Raw genomic sequence first — 15,719 nt, 5'->3', positions numbered from 1 at the left:
TGTAAAATACATGCTACTATATTGCTGACAAATACAGAACATGCCACCCAAGATTTTTTTTTTTTTTTTTTTTTCTTTTTTTTTTTTTTCCAGAATACTATGAATCAGTGTTTATTGATTATGTTTTGTGTCTTGTCCTGGAGACAACCACACACACAAAGACACTCACAATAACAAACTGCTGATACCGAGGTTTCCAGTGCAGTGGAATATATTATGTACACTCAGAGGGGCCATGCATATTTGATGGCTATAAAAAGGTAAGGCTTGGGGGGTGGGGGGGGTTTATGATGGCTCTCCTGCTAATTCTCCAAGCACAACACACTTTCTACCTTAGAAAACTATGCATCATTATTCACAATACAAACAGCACAGTGAGACTATTGTCATTGCCCTGGTAGAAAACCATATTTATGAGTTCTTCCCATGTTGAAAACACTGTTTACTCACATAATGGACGTGGTGCCAGTGACGTCACTCAAAACTTCCTGATGGGAGATTTCATATGGGCGTACTTCCTGCTTTGTCTCTTACTAAAGTAAAACGTAAACATTTAAATGTGGACAAATAGGGTGGAAGGTGAAGCTAAGAAAGGATTTTAGCAAGGCATTATAGCATAAAACACGGCTCTCTGTAAGCCTCAATATGACTTTTCTAATGAGACAATACTTCACAGAAATAAAGCAACATTTTAGACTTCTTGTGCAACAAATGTGGCCTTGGTATTTCAAGAGAGAGAGTTTGGATAATGGTTCAATTAATGTCACAGTAATACAATCAATACAGTTTTGATTTGTTAGAGCTTTGTTGCTAATTTGGGCTAAGTTAGTCACAAGAAGCACTCTAACGTTGTCTATTTGGTTTTGTAGCAATCAACAAATACAGAATAATACGTAACATAACACTCACTGCCAACGATATCAACTAACAATGGTCTTGATCTGTGCTTTTCTTTGCTTACAATAATGGTTTAGAGGTATATCAATGTATTATTCTGAAAATAACTTTTTATGATACAATTTGCTTTTGACTGTAATGTAAAATACATGCTACTATATTGCTGACAAATACAGAACATGCCACCCACAGACTCTCTCGCTCGCTCTCTCTCTCCTCTCTCTTCTTCCAGAATACTATGAATCAGTGTTTATTGATTATGTTTTGTGTCTTGTCCTGGAGACAACCACACACACAAAGACACTCACAATAACAAACTGCTGATACCGAGGTTTCCAGTGCAGTGGAATATATTATGTACACTCAGAGGGGCCATGCATATTTGATGGCTATAAAAAGGTAAGACTTGGGGGGGGGGGTTTATGATGGCTCTCCTGCTAATTCTCCAAGCACAACACACTTTCTACCTTAGAAAACTATGCATCATTATTCACAATACAAACAGCACAGTGAGACTATTGTCATTGCCCTGGTAGAAAACCATATTTATGACAAAACAAGCAGCAGCCATTACATCGTCCAGCAAAGACAGTAAAACAAAACACCCTTTGGCCGGACAGTTTCAACCTCAAATATTTGCAACTACAGCTAGTGCAAAAAGCCTTTTCTATTCCTCGGTATTGCTCTGTTTGCTCTATAGCTGAAAACGCCCATACAGCTTCTCCCTGCGTTGTGACTTTGCAGATATGATGTGTGCCCTTGAAAGACACCTTGGCTTGCATTGCAGTCATGATGATGGCGATGAGAGCAGCACTCTGGTTACACCGCTGCCCCTCTGTGGACAACGTGGGGAAGTGCATCCGGGTAAAGCAGAAATGCGCACGTTATGATGGAACTACTATCGTTTGGTCATGTGAGGTGGAGGGAATTCCCTTAGTGACTATATTATATTCTGAGTTATTATAGATCATCAGTTATTTGCTGTAATTATTGTGTCAGCAGCTGTTTACAATCTCCACTCTGCACTGAAAAATGGCTCTGAATGAGGAAAAAAAAAAAAATATATATATATATATATATATAACAGATGCCATTTGTGTGACAAGAACAATAAAGAAGTGAAACACAATCTGTTGGAATCCGTTTTCAAATGCTTGTTTTAGCCCAGTTATATCTGTTATAACGGTCCCAGTCTGACACATAACCAGAAAACACTGCAGTGTAAGCCTAAACATTTATATGGAGTCATGGCTCTAGTCCTTTACATTGGCTTGTAAGTAAGTATAGTTTTTGTTTTGTCTCGCACTGCATTATTATTCCTTCACTACTTTCCTTCTTCATTTCCTTTACTTCTTCTTCTTTTCCATATTTCCCAAAATTTGCAGTATTGTTTATTTTTCATAGAATTTATTCTTGGAAAATGACTGCTAGACAAATACTAAAAATCTGATTGTACAAAATAATTTCCTCATACTAGCGCCTACTCTCCTCCAAATACCAAACCCCTGAAAATGTCAAGTGATGATAGTCGTTTTTGTCTCCTTATCAATAATGAAGCAGGAACAGTGTTAAAAAATGGTGACCAAAGAGAAAAGGCTAGTACATTAAAGTAGGGCAGATAAAGCAATACTGAGCGGTAACAATTGATAATCTGTGTCTGGACGTTGGTCTGGATGGGATGTTGTTTATCTGCTGCATTTATTTGCTGTGTACTTGTTCAGGCAGGAAAATCCTGTGTGCTGTTATTTTACACATAACTAAGCTGCTCTCTGCACCCCAACCTAGCCGGTTAAAAAGAAAACTACAACTGGGCGATTCTCTATCCAACTGCAACATTGTGTCTGCATGTGTGGATGTAAGCGAGGGAGAGAGAAAATCAGTGAAAATTAGGAAGAAAGAGAGATGCCTTGTGGGTATTCTGCATCACTTGAACAGTAGGGAGGGGTGCTGTTGCAGTATATTTTACTTTGGTATCACTTGGGCATGGTAAGATGAGGTATTGGATGTACATTTTTCTGTTTGGTTCTACATTTGAATTTTAAGCTTTTATAACAATAAAGAAGAGTAAAAGAAATTCACTCAAGTCCTTTTGGAGACTTAAAAAATAAGGATCAACATTACCTCTAAGCTGATTATTTTTTCTTTCATGTTTCATTACACTGTAGTACCTTGTCAACTATCACTCCTTGCTTTGCTGTCACTTGAGTGTATAAATCTATTTTAAAAACAACTGCAGCAAATCCATTGTCAGAGGAACTTCAGCATAATTAACCCTCTGAGGAAAAAAGACGCACCGGCGAGTCCAAGCGATGTTTGACAACACTCCTACTCAAAAAAATCATTTTAGACATTTTTTTACTATTTTATTCATATATCACGCTATTTTGTGAACCCAAGACTTTTGTAAACTCATTTCAAGCACCAAAGCAATTGAGGGTATGTTTTCACAAGAGATTTGAGAATTATTTCTGCTTTAGGGCCAAATTATCTCTTTATAGATTGCTCTGGAACAATTTTGGGCATCACAATTCAGAAAGCTGAGTTTGTTCTCAACATTTTGATATGAAACACACAGGGATCAAGTTGTATGCAAATACCTTTAAAATGAGAATTCAAAAAGATAGGAGAAAATGCCCATAAACCTCAGAGGGTTAAATTGACATTCAACACTTTTCTTCGGGATAAAAAAGTTATATCTTATTTATTGGTCCTGCATTTATTCAAGAAAACAAAAAAGTCACCAAAATACCTTTAAGACATGGACTACAATAGCATTATGACCTGAATGGCAGCTATTATCCTACTTCTGCACAAGGACAAAACCACATGACTTAGTCACAAGTTGTGAAGTTCACACATTTTAAAACCCGCTTTTTTAACCCTCTCTCTAACATCATTTTACTGCAGATATTGTTCAATATGCGATAAGCATTGTAAGTGAACCATCCTATATAAACCTAGTCCTATTCACAATCATTTTACAGTCAATTTGTACAGTGTTACAAAATCGTATAAGATCATCAGCTTTAGGGTGACCTGTGGTGTATGGTGTTTCTATTAAGAATTGACTCATATGTGTTCTCATGATGACATAGTGTCCCACATACAGTATATAAACATAGCGGACACATCTTTATGAGGTTAAATAAGGGTGTCACTAAGTTATTCAGTTACATAATAAAAGCATATCATGTCACACTGAAATCATTGCAGAATTAAATCAAAACACATCTGAGAATGAATAGAAGGAAGCTGTTGACTGGCACAATATGCAGAATGTGCATCTTTACATGTGCAAGTACAGCAAGTCAGCAGTGACAGCAGCCAGTCCTGCAGTGCAATGTTAATGTTAAAAGCTGTGATACAGAGTAAAAGAGGCCTCCAACTATATACACACACACACACACACACACACACACACACACACACACACACACACACACACACACAGTAATGTATAGCAGTGTTTTGTGATATCTCAGAGTTGAGTGGAAGCACGAGGAGGGATAAAGTAAGTGCGTTTGAGTCTCTGTGCACGTCCTACTGCGTCACATACACACACGCACACACACACACGCACACGCACACACACACACGCACACGCACACGCACACACACACACACACACACACACACACACACACACACACACACACACACACACACACACACACACACTCCTTCACTGTGACTCATACCCCAAGCCACCCCCTTTACCCCATCTCTGCTCAACTTCAACAATCAATCTTCCAATGCTGCTGTCTGCTGCCCCTTTTTCTTTCTTTCTTTCTTGACATCTTACTTCCTTCCTTTACTTATTCCTTTGCTTTACTCACCACCTCAGCCATCTATCCTTCTACAAATGTGTCTTATTCTTTCTTAACCATTTTTTTTTTTTTTTTTTTTCAAGCAAATCCCACCCAAGCCTTCTCCACCCGTCTCCCTCTGAGGGCTCTGCCAAATCACCATGATGCCGTCAGTTCTTATGCAACTGCAGCTATGGTTGTGGGGAAAATAGCCCTGCAATGCAGCACAGTTAAAAAAATAGCAGCAGCCGCTATGGGGGCTGCAGCTGAGACAAAATACTGCTACTTCCACCACTGCTGTGTGGTTACTGCTTGGTGTTGCTGTGAAACACTTTTTCTTAAATGTCAAATCAGTGTACTATAATCTGGTGGCAGGGCTGTTATTAGACACAATACATCCAACTCACGTAATTCATACAGTCAGACCATGCTGAGACGATTCACTCTATATTAAATTAAATAAAAAGTTAAACCACCTCAGTAATTTCGTACTTAGAAATAAAATGGAGAACATGCAACATTTTAGACCCAAAAAACAGAATCTGAAAATCTGTCCTAGACAAATGTGTAAACATATTGATTTGTTTCATTCATCATTCAGTTTCATTTGGTTTTCCTCTGCAGAAGAGAGAGAGAGGAACGATTTCTCATTAACATTTTTTTCCCAGGTTAATCAGGTGGTCTGACGATTTACATGCTGCCTTGTCGAAAATTGCCACCATATGTGTTTTAGTGCATTTCCGCCAGTAGCCTAAATTACATCTTTATTTTTATTTGTTTTATTAGACTGCTCCCACGCATGTGCAGAACCGCTAAATAGCACAACTCGATAGGAGCATATCGATCTATTTTTTTTTTTTTACAGTCACTGATCTCAACCACAGCCGGTTTAGAGAACGTGGGCGGAGTCAAACGTGTGACTCCACCCACATCGAGTGCCGAACTTTTTGCATTTGAAATTAACTCACACTTTTTTAAATTATGTTTAAATTATGTATGTTTTTTTTTTAAATGCTTCAAAATGAGACGTTAATTGCTAGCCTACTTAGAAGGTTGTCTATAATATATATGTTTTTAATTTTATTCATCTAACAGGTGAATTTGCAATGTCATCTTTATTTCCTTTATAGGCAGACAATGACTATATTCCAAATATACCTGTATAAGATGTTTCTGTAGTGTTCATTAGTAGCCTAGGCCCACTGCAGTTTTGATGTTTGTGAATGTGCTGCATGGCTTCCGCCACCAGGTGGTGCCGTTAAGTAAGTCCAATGGGAAAGGCGGTGCTCGACGTGGTGGAGTCACACTGTCTATGGCACCGCCCCGAATTGCACACTGCAGTGAGTGACAGTGAGGGGTATTTGTCTAGATGCACGTTGGCTAGCAACCGCTGGAAACCCAAAGTAGAAGGGAAAGCAGTAAATATAACCACGGATTGTTTCAGCATGAGATGAAGACAGCGCCTCTGGATAATTCAAGGTAATTTTCCTCACGCGTGAATCCGCAACATTGTAACTTAATAACGTTACAATCTAAATAGATAAAGAGGGATTGATAACTTCAGTGTGAGGTGGGGTTCGCCAGCTAACGTCAGCTAACCTTAACTGCTAACGTTTAACATTCAGTCACTAAAGTGATGATGATGATTTGGGCAACGTGTCCCCAAACAGCAGTATAACACGACATTGATGTTGATATGGTGATGGTGAGCAATGGTTTTAATCCTTGCCGGAGCTTGTCAACGAGCTAGCAGCACATCCTAGCATAACTTTAGAGCTAAAGTCAGATCGCAGCGTCGAAACGTCCACCGCGACGAGCGAGAAGTAAAGTTACTGGAGGAAATGTTGCGTGATTTGTTAGCTTAATGTTTGTTAAAACAGCTAAAAAACAAACAACCCCCCCCCCCGACTAAATCAGGTGCTTGTTATAAACTGCTGAAATTGAACCTTTACCGTTAGCTTACAAACAAACTTTCCTGCCAGCACAAAAAAGATACAAAGACGCCTTTTTGCTACAGAGACCGAATAACAAGGAGCTCACGAGCATCATAAAAATAAATTTCTTCTGATATAGCTAGATAGCTAAGTTGGCAAGCTACCCAACTGCAAAATAATGCAGTAGTCTTTGTGTTACGTAACCTTAACGTTACATCGTACCATTGTTCTCCGTTTCATCTTTAGCATTAACGTTACTGCTTATGGTTATACTAACATCTATGTTAACGGTAGCCTATACTGTTTACTGTTCACAAGGACATATTGCGTTGTCAACATCATTTTCAGTTAAAGGGATACTTTGCCGATATTCAACCAACTTTCTCTCATAATAATGTTGGTATTATGTGTAAATGTTAAACTCCCTCCATCTTACCGGTGCCCAAATTTTCCTACTCACAGAAAAAATAAGTGACGCCTTTTGGCTTCACTTGGAGTGTTTCTGCTAGGCCGGGCCGTTTACTACTAGCTAGGGCTGGGAAACTTTTGGTATCTCACATTCCGATTCTTGGGGCCACGATTCAAACGATTCCCGATTCAGTACATAGAGGTGCTAATTTCTAATTCTGAATCTAGTTTCAAGTTATTAATTGTCAGATGCACAACACAGAAGCAGTCCTTGTCACTGAATCTTGGGTCCCTCCAACAATGCTAATTAAAGTTGTATAAAACAAAATCACAAGTAAAAAAAAAAAAAAAACTAAATGAGAATCTAGACATGAAATAGTGCAAGTTAAAATATAGGGATAGACATGTAATAATGAACTCTACTCTAGTGCGCTGTGCGTTAATGCAAGTACTGTAGCAAATTATGGCATGAAATCAGAGTAAAGTGTGGAATAGGATTATGGAGTTTTTTTATATTTGAAAACGTTTTATCAACTGATTGCAATTATGTAAAGGAGGTCTCCACTCTGCTGTCACATCTCTGTCTCTCTCACCCAAGTGAGGGAGTGGTTCTGCTAACCTTGATGTAAATATGCAAATAAATCAAAGAATGCACAGGCAGTTTAGTGATAGAAAATCCTGAGACCGAGACAAGACAGAGTAAAAATGAGTACTAATACACTGACGGTGGCTATCAAGCCAGCTCTCCTGGAACTAGTCCATTACTTTACCGTGACAATTCAGTCTGATATTAGGCACTATCTAGGTTATTTTTTTAGGGGGGGGAATTCAGAATCTTAGAAGATAGCAATCAGGATTCTAACATTAATTGTTTCTTTTCTCCACCACCCGTAGTAACAGACTGTACTTCTTAGGATGCTGAAACACCAGGCGGATTATTGGCCGTTAGACAGTCTGGCGAGGTCAGTGACTCAAATCTAGTTCACGTCGTCAGTCGTGGGGGTGTCGGCGTTATTTTGTTTACCCGATATGTACGGTCGGCAGGCAGTCGGACTCACTCGATACGATGCGAGATGATTAATTCTAATCTCAAAATTTTTAAACTGACCTTTGTTGATCTGAAATGAAGACAGATTCAGGAACTGCATGGCCTATTTCTCGCTTAAATGTTGTCAGAAACACGTTTCAGTGAACTATTTTAGTAGCCTACAATATGAGATTGTATTCTGAACGGCCACCATGACAGTCTTACTTTGAATTTCTGGAGAAAACAAACCCATGTGACGCATTCGTCCAATCAGCTGCCGGTTTTCATTTCTTGGGCAACATTACAGATTAGCGCCGCCTGCTGTTATAGAGATGTATTACATCTCGTCTCCTCTCGTCTTTTTGGTCTGTTCTGTGGCAGTTTTTTGGACCTCGGGGACGCGACTGATCATATCGACGGGGTTTCTGTCAACGGTCGGCCGTTGGCTAAATGTGTCTACACCTTTTAAAGTGGTTACACACCAACCAGACGGCCGACCCTCGGCAGAAAAGCCAATGGAAATGATCAGTTGCGTCCCGAGGTCCAAAAAGTGCCACAGAACACACAAAAAAGACGAGACGTAATACATCTCTATCACGCGTCACATGGGTTTGTTTTCTCCGGAAATTCAAAGCCAGACTGTCATGGCGGCCGTTCAGAATACAATCTCATATTGTACTAAAATAGTTCACTGAAACGTGTTTCTGAAAACATTTTAAACGAGAAATAGGCCATGCAGTTCCTGAATCTGTCTTCATTTCAGATCAACAAAGGTCAGTTTAAAAGATTTTCGTCAGATTTTGAGAGACTCTAGTCACCTCATCTCGCTCGTCATTTCCGGGTGAGTCCCGACTGCCCTGCCGCCGACCGAACATGTCAGGTCGGCCGAAATGAACGCTGACAGCCCCCCAGACTGACGACGGCACGGGACACACCGAACAGATTCGAGTCACTGACCTCGCCAGACTACCCAACGGCCGATAATCGGCCCCGGGCTTTAGGGCTGGGACGATTCGTCAACGTCATCGTCTACGTAAATGCATCGACACAATTAATTTGCTTCGACACGTCACTAAATAAAATAAATAAATAAAACTTGCGTGCAAATTAATTAATGTAATGCGGAACTAATGTTAAATACACGTGTTCTAGGGGCACCTAATCTGTAGTCCCACTTTAGCTCTGATGCTGTCGGAACTCCTCCGCCTACATGCAGTTTTTTGTCAGGTCGACGGTCCAGTGAGTTAGTCAGAGATAGCAGCACCACAGCCCTCTTTAAGATCGCAAGTTTGGGAAAACTTCGAGACTGTATGGCTGCAGCCTGGAGCCTCCCATGTCATGTCCTCTCGTCTCATGCCGTCTCACGCCATCCCCGCCTCTTCGGGTCAGTTCCAGTAGGCTGCAGGCGAGAGAGTGGTGGATAAGACGAGGACTGTGTGTCGGCGTTGTTCAGCAGTTGTTGGGTATGTGAGTGGAAATACATCTAACATGCTAACGCATATCACCGACGCCATCACCCAGATGTGCCAGTCACTGGAACGAGACAAAAAAAACTGTCCAACTTCTCCTCCCTACACTGCTTAACCAGCCTTTAGATACAAATAATTAAAGTTAAATTAAAGGAAGAAGAGCTTGGATGTTTAACAAGAGCTTATTCATTATTTTACCTACTGTTAAAATAAGCAAATACAGGCTACTCTTTTTGCACTTGCTCTGTTTACTTTAAGTTTTTATTTTTGTATTCCTCCTGAAAGTGACTTTATTTTGTTGTTGGATTGATAGCCTACATCTGGCTTCAGGTTGCACTACAAATACATTTTACTTGAACAGTGCAGTGTTAAACAATTTTAATGAATAGAGATTTGAACCTTATTGAAATTTGTTTTGTGTAAATTGTTAATAATTGAGCAATGGGAAAATAATCACTAATCAAAAAATTAATCGTTAGATTAATCGAAAAATTAATCGTTAGATTAGTCGACTAATCGCAAAAATAATTGCTAGATTAATCGTTTAAAAAAATAATCGTTTGGGACAGCCCTAGTACTTCTGCACAGGGTCACAAAGAGTATCTGATCCAGAGAGAGAGAGCAGCTCCTCTATCGCTTTCTCAATCTCAGACCGAACTCGAATGAAACTGTAAAACTACGCAGTGCTGATCAAATACAAATGATGATTATGTTACTGTGTTGCTATTTCTCATAAAAAAAAATTTCCGAAAAATATTTTCATCTTATCGTTTAACTGTTATACGAGATTGTTTGTTTGCTACCAATCCGGCCGCCATTCTGTGTCAAAATGGACGAGCTTGACAAGCTCATATTACATCACCCACCAGCAGGAGCATTTATTGGTCCGGTGGGGCACAGTGCATTCTGGTAGTTGTAGGTTTTCTACCTTTTTTGAGGAAATATCACAGCTTCTTTTCTGTTTTCTCTGGTCCTGCAGCACCACTTTCGAAAGTTTTTCCCCATTCTACTGCATAGACAGACTATTTTTATGCAAAGACACTCTTTCCAACGGTAAAATACTTCTTTAATTCAGCAGAACATTATCTAAGATCGGTTAGGCCTGTTTTTTGTAATTTGAGTCAATGAGTGTTGACAAGAGATCCAGGTGGTTCCTCGCAGGAGTTACCAAAAGCTTTGCTTTTAGGTGAACATTAGGTGGCAGTATCTTAACATGAATAAGACATATCTTCATTTTAATGTCATTTATAGGGCCTCAACTGTAACACTGTACAAAGATATTTTTTTTTGTTATCTTAAAGCTATGTCTTTTATAAAGTTAGTAAAACAGAAATCAGTCCTGAAGGTGAGAAAGAACATGTTATATGAAGGAAAAATATGTATAACTAAAACTAGGCCTACTCCAAGTTAAGGGTAAAATCATCAAATCAGTAAATCATAATTAGCTAGTTAACATGGAATTTGGGTTTAAAGACTAATTATAGGAAAGCTGTTTCTTATAACAGAATTTGGGGAGCTTATGATCTTGACTTAATGGTAACCCTGTGGGGAAGCAGGTTCTGGGCATAGCTCATGGTCTGTGGCTCTGTTTGCTCTTTGAGTGAATCTGCATTGTGACATCAGTGTTTGATGTGGTATTACCTCTGTCCTTTGTGTACCAGGATGTCGCACTGTGTCAACACAGCAGTTAAACCAGTCCACGTGTATATTTACAGCTGGCTTGTAGTGATGGTGCAAATATTGCATCCTCATGTCAAAGACACGAATGCAGTATGTGTGCTCACAATCACTTTATTTTATTTAAAGGTTTTCTACATTTTCTATTAATTTTCTCTATTATTTTCTTAAGTATTTGGTCTATAAAATGATGATAAATGCTTATCACAATTTTTCATAGGTGACATCTTAGATTAATTTCCCCCCCCCCCCTTTTTAAAATGAATATAAACATCTTGGCCTAAGGGCAACACTCAACACTGATGGATCTATGACTGTTTTAAGGCTCTAGCACACCAAGCAGAACTAGTGGCAACTAAGGCCGACTGTGGCGGCGCCCCACATCCCTTTTGTCTTGGCCCGCAAATTGCACTTGAATACACCGCAAAGACTACAACCGACGGCCGTCCATGCTTACACTAGGTAACGTAACCCGATTTGTTCAGGTCCTATCCCCTGACCAATCGGCTATCCTAACCTTAACCACTCAAGGTCAATGCCTAACCCCAACCAATCGACCTGCTTCTTATGGCGGGACTTGTGTCTTCATGCTACACTGGTTACAGAAAATGAGCTGAACAAAGTTGTCACTCATCTGGCGATAGCAATGTGCTTTCCTATGGTGTGACAAGACAGAGTGTGTGAATGAAACATTAAGTTGTTACATTTTACTAATGTAATGCTCTGCTGGCTGGCTGGTTAGTTAGCTAGATTGCTTGCTAGGGGTCTCAGTCGTCAGTCTAGCACCAACCATGGTGCTAAGAGAGATAGGTGTACAGTCTTTACTGTATACGGTATAGGACATTTTATTTTGTAATGTGTAGGTATGTAGATATTATAAAAGACATGTTTATGTTGAAATAAATACACCTACAGAAGTAGTTCTGTATCTCGCTTTACGTTTGCCATTATGGACATAATGTGTTTTTTTTTTTTAACATTCAAACATCATTCTTGGCCAGTTTTGACAGCTCTCTGTGTAGCATATTTGATTGATAAGATGAGATGGAAAAATGAGAAGAGCCTTCTGTGTGCACTCTCCCATTCGTTTGTTTGCTTTCCTCACTACCTTTTTTCTTCTTGTGTACTAATTTGCTTAAGATGAACAGCCATTCAGATGTATTGGCTATTCAGCTGACACCAATTCAACATGTTGAATCGGCCAAAAAAGGTAGGCGAAGGCCGACGCATGGCGACGGTGCTTGACACACCGCAAAAACTAGGTCGACAGACACTCACTGTCTGCCCTACTTGGACCGAAGCCCGACGATTTTAATTTTAATCGATAACTTAGGCAGCAGGTCTTTGAGTTTACATTTTTATCACTTTTTTTAATGCATTTCCCTAAAATGAAAATATGGCAAAGTTACTAGAACTCTTTTGGTAAATTGAGGGAAGCGGAAGCCTCTAGGTCCCTGAACTTCTTAAATAAACAAACAACACAAGTAAAGGTGAGTCAGTGAACAGTGAATCAGAGACGTGGCAGACTGCAGTAAGCTGCATTGTTTTTATGGCTTTGTCATATTTTGACCTCTGATCGCAGCTCACTTGGGACGGACCAATGAGGTGAATGCATGCAGATGGTGCAGTCTGTTAGTGCTATTAGTGAGACTGTGTAGGTGTATCTGTTTTGGTTGTTACTGGGATGATAAAACAAACGAAAGGGATAGCCAAACACTCAGCCCATAAAAGTATATGGTCAAGGATCTTTTAAGATTGAAAAGAGCAACTGTACTTTATTAGGCTTATAAAAAGATATAACATACAGAGTCTCAACTGTCTCAACCTTTCGCGGCAGGCTGCTGTCTTTGCCTGCTGTCTTTGCCTGCTGTCTTTGCCTGCTTGTCTCTGTCGCAATAAATAGGCCTAAGTAATTTAGAAAAAAAAAACAATCAAAAACAGCAGTGGTTTATTCTATTTCTAAATAAATATAGTGGATGGGCAGATTTTGAGCTTTCATCATGTAAAAATTGGACTCGAGGATAACAGCAGAGGATAAGGGCAAGTAAATAAGGGGTAGACAAGCAGGGGATGCATATTTGATCGTTTATCACAATCCGATCATTTATATATAAAAAATATAAAATATTTCATTAATAGTTTCTTAGTGTGTTTTCTTGCAAGATTCACTTGCAGAAATGATCGTTTAATCACAGATAAGGTCCAGATAAAGACTTAAAGGCTATTATTAGGCATGCTAATTCAGAGTTTTTTTTCTGACAGCCAACCCTTGTTAACCGATCATTAAAGGTCCAGTGTGTAACGTCGTGATGCCCGTTCACAAACTTGTCCTTTTTCATAAGTATTTACCACCACCATCAATTCCAAGTACTCCTATTGGCTTGAAATGTTACATTTGCATCGCATGAACTGGGGTAGATGCTCCATATTCATGCACCATCTTGAAATACTTTATCCGCTAAGGGATATACAGGACATACTGCTCCGCCTTTTGTGTTTTCGCTGTCACATGATAAACTCACAGGTGCTGCTAATGTTGCTAATGGGTATCGTAGCTTCCCGGCCCCGGCAAGTTTGAAGAAGGAAACCTGGAGGACCACATGTATTCAAAATCCAAATTTCAGGAGTCTTCTTCTTCGCCCAGAACAAGAAAAAGGATATTGAAAAGAACAAGAGACCGGCTTTTTGAAGCGTGAAGGCTACCGTAGCTGTAATACGTACTTTGAACTGCGTGGTGCGAGAGAGTTGATTGCGATATATGATCTCAACGCTAGATGGGAGAAATTCTTTAACCGTAAACCGACAAGCAGGCAACCGAGTCCCAGTTCACAAGGCTGGGAGGCTTTGACATAGGGCTGGGCGATATGGCTGAAAACTGTATCACGATATAAGTGTTTCATATCGGTCGATATCGATAATTATTGATATTTTTTATGACCTATTTAAAATAAGGACCAGGAGAAAAATATATTAAATTTAAACATTTTTATTTTAAACTTAACCTTCCTCTGATTATAATCCCCTCAGTTATAAAAGCAGAAATGTCAACACAACCATGGAAATCACTCAAATAATTAAAATGTAAACATAAGTCTAAAATCACAGTGAAGAAAGAATAAGTAAGAATTGCTTAATAAGGTGTAATAAAATGGTGCAAAGTGTTAAAACTAAACCTAGAGAAACCTGAAACCTGAGAACTATTTTCTGCAGGTTTAGTGCTAGGTTGGTAACCTGGCTTCTGGACAGTGCTCAGCACGTCTGCCTCCGTTATTTCTTTGTAGCGTTTAGTAAGGCGCTGATGCAGAGTACCTCTCCATGGCGGTCTGCTGCTTGTGCGGTGTAGCAGCTGCAGATGTTGTTGGACGTTGCTGGCGAATACGGCTGTGCTCCAAAGTGTGAGCGCGGCTAAGGTGGTAAAACAAGTTTGCGGTAGTGTTGGTGGGGACGACGGTCAGACTTATAAAATCCCAAAAACTGCCATACTGACTTTTCCTGTTTTATCAACAATTTCCTCGCTCGCTGCGGCACTCACTTTCCACTTATTGCTCCACGCCGCCGGTTCTGTTATTGTAGAATCCAACACGAGACAGCGATGTGGCGCAACCAAACTTGATACTGTTACATGATTGGCTGTTAGAGTGTCACTCCCTACGTTGCTAGGTTACCAGAGAGTGAGTGCCTTTGTTCATGCAACCAAACTTGCTTCGCAACTTCTGGTTTCTTCCGAAGAAGAAAAACAAGTTATCGAACGTTTTATCGAACGCATTTTCTATTGATATTGATTACGTGTCTATCGCGATACATATCGTTATCGTTTTATCGCCCAGCCCTACTTTGACATAATTTCTGCATTCCGTGGACAGCTGCGGACTTTACTCATCACACAGCTACGATGTTCCGTGCATTGTCTTTGACACATGTCGCACACAAGTCCACAGCAGTGTGTCAACCCTTGTCTCCATGGCATCCATCTGCAAGGTTGTCAGCTGTGTTTCCGCCGGGCATACTCTGTATGTAGGACGGATTTAAACCGCTAGTCCTCATTAATAAAGTGGCATGTGTCATGTGCAGGGATGGAAATTAGTGAATTTGACCAACTAACCACGGCGGCGGGTAAATAAAAAGCAGCATACTGTTTCACTCTGACACTTTTAGAGGAGACACACCTTCATTGGTTAGCTTACAACAAGACAAGCCAGACAATTTCTATTTGTTATGTAGTCAACACGCATAAGATGTCAGACAGGACGCCCTTATAGTTACAGACGCCAGCTCGTAAAGCTTGGCAAGCGGGCCGCCTGTTGCTGGGGCAACACAAGACGGCCGCCTCCTCCTGTCTGAACCCGGCTGTGAGGCTCAAACACGATAAGCCATGGCTGAATCTCCAATGTTTCTAGTCATCTAGACGTGCGCCGCTCTTTTAGGTAGATGCTAGAATAAAGTCACCGAACGAGTCTCAGCCAAACGTGAGCACGAGCAAGGTGGGTGGGGCCAGGCCAGA

At 40.1% G+C, this 15,719-nt stretch overlaps 1 protein-coding gene across 2 annotated transcripts in view; it reads left to right on the top strand.

The window, feature by feature from the left end:
• The first annotated feature begins 6,032 nt into the window (after positions 1-6,032).
• The window catches only part of gne (glucosamine (UDP-N-acetyl)-2-epimerase/N-acetylmannosamine kinase), a 29,729-nt gene continuing 20,042 nt past the window's right edge, over positions 6,033-15,719 (top strand). For both annotated transcript variants that reach the window (XM_039797049.1, XM_039797057.1), the window contains exon 1: positions 6,033-6,182. The gene's annotated coding sequence lies outside the window, so the exon portion shown is untranslated. The remainder of the gene's footprint in view (positions 6,183-15,719) is intronic.

Source organism: Perca fluviatilis, chromosome 1 (assembly GCF_010015445.1).
Source record: "Perca fluviatilis chromosome 1, GENO_Pfluv_1.0, whole genome shotgun sequence".
In the NCBI taxonomy this organism is placed as follows: Eukaryota; Metazoa; Chordata; class Actinopteri; order Perciformes; family Percidae; genus Perca; species Perca fluviatilis.
Note: the sequence above shows the minus strand (reverse complement) of the source record. Positions and strands in the feature narration are given on the sequence as shown.